The following is an 8013-nucleotide window of genomic DNA, read 5'->3' on the forward strand; positions in this document are numbered from 1 at the left end:
GATGCAGTATATATGGACAGTGCGGACTGTACCAAGTGTTTTTAAGGTATGGACTGTACCAGCATGAAGAAGATGTGGTCATGCTCAGTGGGTTTGTCTGGAAAGTGCATGAGGAAGGCAGCGTCCACGTGCCCCAGATGGTGATGGTCGTCCAGCTCAACGAACGATTTGTTGGAGAGCTCGGCTTTACCGTGGAAACCCTTGAACACATGGTCACCTGGCAGGGAACGCATTTGGTCAGCCACCATGGGAATAGAGAAAAGGACAATCCACAGAGCCCACCCTAGTTTCCTCAACTTGCTTACAAAACTGATTCAGTATGCATTAATAGCTAAACRATATGGATTGGACACCACTTGGAGCCTGRTTCCTCTGTAGGTTTCTTCCTAGGTTTCTACCTTGTAGGGAGTTTTTCCTAGCCACTATCTTTCTGCCTCTGCATTGCTTGCTCTTTGAGATTTGCTTGCTCTTTGAGGTTTTAGGCTGGGTATCTGTAAAGCACTTTGTGACAACAACCGATGTAAAAAAAAGGGCTTTGTAAAATAGATTTTTTTTATAAAGCCTACTGCTGAAAAGCACCTGTTCGATGACAGAAAGCACATGACTTGTGACCAGAGTATGTGAGCAGAGTTGAGCGGTTGGAAATCCTGCTCATCGATCAYGGAGAGGTGCTTGTATTCAGCTCTCCGTGTCCTTTCCGCAACAACAAAAAAACGCTGCTCCAAATTCGCTCCAATCATTAAAATCACTATTTAACYAACACACATCTATTTTTGTGACTACCTGCAACAACCAATTTGTTTTTTTAAGTATTGAAACAAACCATATGGATTTTAATGAAAAGTATTTGAATAAACAGGAAAAGGTGAATGTAAGAAGCCAACATAATTTCAAAATAGGTTACATGTCATATTACTGTTAAGACATCATTTAAACACTCTAAATAGGTCAGGGCCAGACAGCGACCTGAAGAAGAGTGAAAATGAATTATTTTAGGCTATATTATTTCAATTATTCAAGCTATAGCCATCAAAACAAATACATTGTGAAGCATTTGCGATGCGACAAGACTGGTACAGGACATAAGCGCTCATCATTTCATTAAACAAACATTTCGTGTATTGAAATCTTTTATAGTGTATTAAATGCGTATTAGGCTCTGACTTACTTACGAATGGAAATACAAAATTAAAATCAAACAATGACTTATTAGTGCCTTTAATTCATTTTTTAGAATTAATTTGGCCTGTCTGTGGCTGTCAGGTCATGTGATGGTACCTGGAGAGCAGGTGCGTCAAGCGGAGGAATATCCTCTCTTACACTACTCACTGGCGATGCCTTAAACACCCTTTTGGTCACTCTGTCCAGGCTGAGCAGAGATGCCAAAGTTGTTTTTTGTGATCTGTTTTCTATAGGTAAGTCTGAAGGTTTATAGGCCAAAATTACTCAATTTTAAAACCGGAAAGCTCTTTGAACGTAGGAATATGCCAGGCCTGTTGGCCAAAATTCCATTTATGTGCCTTTTGGATATAAACACGAGCAACGAAAATGAACCGAAACGTGTAAAGATCAGATGTTTTGTTTATAAATTACTTGTGCTACAATGACACACTGATCTTACCCACCTCATTCCCTGTATTGTTAGCAGTGTTGGCACTAAGTACACCATCATACTTTTGGTATAAGGTGTCATTTCAGCTTCGTCAATATTCTGTTAGGTGTGGACAGTGTCATGTAGCCAGCGTTGTAAACAACTGTCATATCGCGTACGCGTAGAACATGACGTTCCGCGTCTGTAAACCTAACAGTTTAGCACCGTACCAGCAGGTGCGCAGTCGAGCCTACACATAACAGTGGGACACTACATATCATCACCACACTCCCCATCTTTGTCAGCGCTTTCGAACACACGACAGTGACTAGATTGCATGTACGTTGATAAATCCAACGTAACACAGACACGAACCACCACTTGATGGCACACTCTGGCAACGCAATGCTGCAAGTGGCACAAATCGTACAGCGCTTCTCATTGGAAATGAATGTACTTTCTTGGTGTCCCAGAAAATGGCCAAAAAACTCGCTGTCGGTGTGATCGAAGTGTAAATCACCTTGATTTAGCACCTGTGTGTTTTTATGAGTTTCTTTATGAAAATATTTAGAGAATTCCCATGACAGTAGCTAAAGCAAGGGGGCTGTTAGCAGCACACAAGTAGACTACAAATGCATTCTGGGGCGGAGATGCCCTGAGCTCCTGAATTTAGCGCTACTTGAAGCGCTACTTGAAGCGCTACTTGGAGCTCTACTTGAAGCTCTACTTGAACCTACTTGGATCGCTACTTGAAGTTCTACTTGGAGCGCTACTTGGAGCGATACTTGAAACTCTACTTGAAACGCTACTTGGAGCGCTACTTGGAGCGCTACTTGAAGCGCTACTTGGAGCTCTACTTGAATCGCTACTTGAAGCGCTACTTGGAGCGTTACTTGGAGCGCTACTTGAAGAGCTACTTGGAGTTCTACTTGGAGCGCTACTTGGAGCGCTACTTGGAACGCTACTTGAAGATCTACTTGAAGCGCTACTTGAAGATCAACTTGAAGCGCTACTTTACTCTACTTGGAGCGCTACTTGAAGCTCTACTTGACGCTACTTGGAGCGCTACTTGGAGCGCTACTTGGAGCTACTTGAAGCACCTTGAAATCTACTTGAAACACTACTTGAATCTACTTGGAGCTACTTGAAGTTCTACGTGAATCTACTTGATGCGCACTTGAATCTACTTGAAACTCTACTTGAAGCGCTACTTGGAGCGCTACTTGAAGCGCTACTTGAAACTCTACTTGGAGCGCTACTTGGAGTGCTACTTGAAGCGCTACTTGAAGATCTACTTGATGAGCTACTTGAAGATCTACTTGAAGCTCTACTTGAAGCTCTACTTGGAGCGCTACTTGAATCTACTTGAATCGCTACTTGGAGCGCTACATGGAGCGCTACTTGATGCCCTACTTGAAGATCTACTTGAAGAGCTACTTGAATTTACTTGAAACGCCACTTGAAGCTCTACTTGGAGCTACTTGAATCACTACTTGGAGCGCTACTTGAATCTACTTGAAGCGCTACTTGGAGCACTACTCGAATCTACTTGAAACGCTACTTGGAGCTCTACTTGATTCGCTACTTGAATATATACTTTAATACCTACTTAAAGATCTACTTGAAGATCTACATGAAACGCTACTTGGAGCTCTACTTGAAGATCTACTTGAAGATCTACTTGAAGCTCTACTTAGAGCGCTACTTGAATACCTACTTGAAGCGCTACTTGGACCCTACTTGAAGAGCTACTTGAAGATCTACTTGAAGCTCTACTTAGAGCCCTACTTGAAGACCTACTTGAAGATCTACTTGAAGCTCTACTTAGAGCGCTACTTGAAGCGCTATTTGATGAGCTACTTGAAGCTCTACTTAGAGCTCTACTTGAAGACCTACTTGAAGCAGTACTTGGAGCCCTACTTGAACAGCTACTTGAAGATCTACTTGAAGCTCTACTTAGAGCGCTACTTGAAGACCTACTTGAAGAGCTACTACTCCAAGCAGAGCTACTAAGAGCTCTACTTGGAGCGATACTTAAAGCTCTACTTGAAGATCTACTTGAAGATCTACTTGAAGAGATACTTGAAGCTCTACTTAGAGCTCTACTTGGAGCGATACTTGAAGATCTACTTGAAGCGCTACTTGAAGATCTACTTGAAGCGCTACTTAGAGCGCTACTTGAAGACCTACTTAGAGCGCTACTTGGAGCGCTACTTGAAGACCTACTTAGAGCGCTACTTGGAGCGCTACTTGAAGACCTACTTNCAAAATGCCAAAAACTCGCTGTCGGTGTGATCGAAGTGTAAATCACCTTGATTTAGCACCTGTGTGTTTTTATGAGTTTCTTTATGAAAATATTTCGAGAATTCCCATGACAGTAGCTAAAGCAAGGGGGCTGTTAGCAGCACACAAGTAGACTACAAATGCATTCTGGGGCGGGGATGCCCTGAGCTCCTGAATTTAGCGCTACTTGAAGCGCTACTTGAAGCGCTACTTGGAACGCTACTTGAAGCGCTACTTGAAGCTCTACTTGGATATACTTGGAGCGCTACTTAGAGCGCTACTTGAAGCGCTACTTGAAGCTCTACTTGAAACTACTTGGATCGCTACTTGAAGTGCTACTTGGAGTTCTACTTGGAGCGCTACTTGGAGCGCTACTTGGAGCACTACTTGGAGCGCTACTTAGAGTGATACTTGAAATTCTACTTGAAGCTCTACTTGGAGCGATACTTGAAGCTCTACTTGAAGATCTACTTGAGGCGCTACTTGAAGCGCTACTTGGAATCTACTTGAATCTCTACTTGAACTGCTACTTGAAGCGCTACTTGAAGCGCTACTTGAAGATCTACTTGAAGCTCTACTTGAACCGCTACTTGGAGCGATACTTGAATCGCTACTTGAAGAGCTACTTGAAGCGCTACTTGGAGCGCTACTTGGAGCGCTACTTGGAACGCTACTTGAAGATCTACTTGAAGCGCTACTTTACCCTACTTGGAGCTCTACTTGAAGAACTACTTGAAGCTCTACTTGACTCTACTTGGAGTGCTACTTGGAGCGCTACTTGAAGCTACTTGAAGCTCTACTTGAAATCTACTTGAAGCCATACTTGGATCTACTTGAAGCACCTTGAATCTACTTGAAACTCTACTTGAAGCTACTTGGAGCTACTTGAAGTTCTACGTGAATTTACTTGATGCGCAACTTGAATTTACTTGAAACTCTACTTGAAGCTCTACTTGGAGCGCTACTTGGAGCGCTACTTGAAACTCTACTTGATGAGCTACTTGAAGTTCTACTTGACGCTCTACTTGAAGCTCTACTTGAATCTCTACTTGAAGCGCTACTTGAAGCTCTACTTGAAGTTCTACTTGAATCTCTACTTGAAAATCTACTTGAATCGCTACTTGGAGCTCTACTTGAATCTACTTGAATCTCTACTTGGAGCGCTACTTGGAGCGCTACTTGATGCCCTACTTGAAGAGCTACTTGAATCTACTTGAAGCGCCACTTGAAGCGCTACTTGAAGCTACTTGAAACGCTACTTGGAGCTCTACTTGAATCTACTTGAAGCGCTACTTGGAGCACCACTTGAATCTACTTGAAGCGCTACTTGGAGCGCTACCTGATTCGCTACTTGAATATATACTTTAATACCTACTTAAAGAGCTACTTGAAGATCTACTTGAAACTCTACTTAGAGCGCTACTTGAAGACCTACTTGAAGCGCTACTTGGAGCCCTACTTGAAGAGCTACTTGAAGCTCTACTTAGAGCGCTACTTGGAGCGCTACTTGAAGCGCTATTTGAAGAGCTACTTGAAGCGCTACTTAGAGCGCTACTTGAAGACCTACTTGAAGAGCTACTGGAGCGAAATCGGAGGGTCCGAGAAGGCCGAGGTTTGTGAATCTTGCTCAACGCTTAGCTTCTCCAGCTCCGCTCACATACTCTGCTTGTGACCAATGACTAAATGAGTGACAGTTGGTTCTAGCTGACTAGAGTCGTCTCTGCCCATGACTCACCCTTGAAGAAGTAAGGGATTCCTTCCTCAGTCACAGCAACAGCGTCCATCTCGAGCCCCTGGCAGCGTCGAGCATAAACACAGCGTGATGGGCATGGTCGTGTCCCTCATGTCCCTCATCTCCTGAGAAAGCCATAGGATAAATTAAATATTACTGTTTCTTCCCACACACAGTCACCGGAGTAAATTTTGGGCGATTTTAAGACAAGACCAAATGGAAGTTTTTCCATTAAGTAAATTTGCTAGGAGAAATACAATTTTGTTTGAGGTCTGTGCTAGTTCTCAAAGTGCCTGTGGCAATTCATCTGCCTAGTCACTAGGCAGGGGGGAACAGGGGGGCGAGGTGGGGGGGGGGGGACTTGGCAAACCGAAACGGTGAAACATTTGTTCAACGGAAAACGTCCTTTTTTTGAATCCCTTCCTCTAAAATCTCTGCTGTTACTAATGTGTTACAAAAGTTCAATCAGAAGGGCTGGTCTGAATGGAATGTCATTTCATTCATCTAGTAACTCTATAATTCACATCGCTTCCTGTCCCACTCATCCGTATAGCAGGTGTTTGTTTATATGGTCGTGTTTATAACGTATCTCATCGGCATAGTTAGCAAATCAGGCCAAAGACCCCTCAGAGACACCGATACTCCTTAAAAAGGAATGGTCTCCGTATCAAAAGCTTTGGACAACAAGTAAAAATATTAGCACAACATAGCTTAGAAGGTGACGTCATTGAGGCCCTTTAAGGTTGCAGTGACACGTCCATAACCTGAGCGGAAACCAGATTGCATAGCAGAGACAATACTATAACATCAAGAAAGCCAGTCAGTTGATTATTGACAAGTTCTTCCAACACTTTTGATAAACAGGGCAAAATAGAAATTGGCCTATAACAGTTAGGACAGCTTGATTTCCCCCTTAAATTAAAGGACGCACCGTGGCTGCCTACTAAGCAATGGGAACCTCCCCAGAGAGGAGAGACAGGTTAAAGGTCAGAGATAGGCCTGGTGATGACAGGGGCAGCAACCTTAAAGAAGAAAGGGTCTAAACCATCTGACCCGGATGTTTTGTGTTTTTTTTTTTTTCATCAACAGTAATACAATCAGGGCACGGCAGAGGACAGGGAGAGCTCTGCAGTGCTGATTTATGACATCTGAATGTGCATCAGATGGCAACAAGATCATATTGTACAGCAATTTATCATGAGTAGCGTCAAACTAAAAGTCACCACTCTTCAGGTGTCTTCTCGGGACTGAGTAGTGTCTAGCTAAAAGTCACCTGGTTCAGTTGTCTTCTGGGGACTATGAGTAGCGTCAAACTAAATGTCACCTGGTTCAGTTGTCTTCTGGGGACTATGAGTAGTGTCTAGCTAAAAGTCACCTGGTTCAGTTGTCTTCTGGGGACTATGAGTAGCGTCAAACTAAATGTCACCTGGTTCAGTTGTCTTCTGGGGACTATGAGTAGTGTCTAGCTAAAAGTCACCTGGTTCAGTTGTCTTCTGGGGACTATGAGTGCGTCAAACTAAATGTCACCTGGTTCAGTTGTCTTCTGGGGCTATGAGTAGTGTCTAGCTAAAAGTCACCTGGTTCAGTTGTCTTCTGGGGACTATGAGTAGCGTCAAACTAAATGTCACCTGGTTCAGTTGTCTTCTGGGACTATGAGTAGTGTCTAGCTAAAAGTCACCTGGTTCAGTTGTCTTCTGGGGACTATGAGTAGCGTCAAACTAAATGTCACCTGGTTCAGTTGTCTTCTGGGGACTATGAGTAGTGTCTAGCTAAAAGTCACCTGGTTCAGTTGTCTTCTGGGGACTATGAGTAGCGTCAAACTAAATGTCACCTGGTTCAGTTGTCTTCTGGGGACTATGAGTAGTGTCTAGCTAAAAGTCACCTGGTTCAGTTGTCTTCTGGGGACTATGAGTAGCGTCAAACTAAAAGTCACCTGGTTCAGTTGTCTTCTGGGGCATATGAGTAGTGTCTAGCTAAAAGTCACCTGGTTCAGTTGTCTTCTGGGGACTATGAGTAGTGTCTAGCTAAAAGTCACCTGGTTCAGTTGTCTTCTGGGGACTATGAGTAGTGTCTAGCTAAAAGTAATCTAAGGACACTGGTTAGGTCTCTGTCTAAGGACACTTAGTATCTAAGGACACTGGTTAGGTCTCTGTCTAAGGACACTTAGTAATCTAAGGACACTGGTTAGGTCTCTGTCTAAGGACACTTAGTAATCTAAGGACACTGGTTAGGTCTCTGTCTAAGGACACTTAGTAATCTAAGGACACTGGTTAGGTCTCTGTCTAAGGACACTTAGTAATCTAAGGACATGGTTAGGTCTCTGTCTAAGGACACTTAGTAATCTAAGGACACTGGTTAGGTCTCTGTCTAAGGACACTTAGTAATCTAAGGACACTGGTTAGGTCCT

General features: G+C 43.3%; 1 pseudogene; it reads right to left on the reverse strand.

The window, feature by feature from the left end:
• The window catches only part of LOC112074769 (hemopexin-like), a 19900-nt pseudogene that overhangs the window by 9544 nt on the left and 2343 nt on the right, over positions 1–8013 (reverse strand).

Source organism: Salvelinus sp. IW2-2015, unplaced genomic scaffold (assembly GCF_002910315.2).
Source record: "Salvelinus sp. IW2-2015 unplaced genomic scaffold, ASM291031v2 Un_scaffold2810, whole genome shotgun sequence".
NCBI lineage: Eukaryota > Metazoa > Chordata > Actinopteri > Salmoniformes > Salmonidae > Salvelinus > Salvelinus sp. IW2-2015.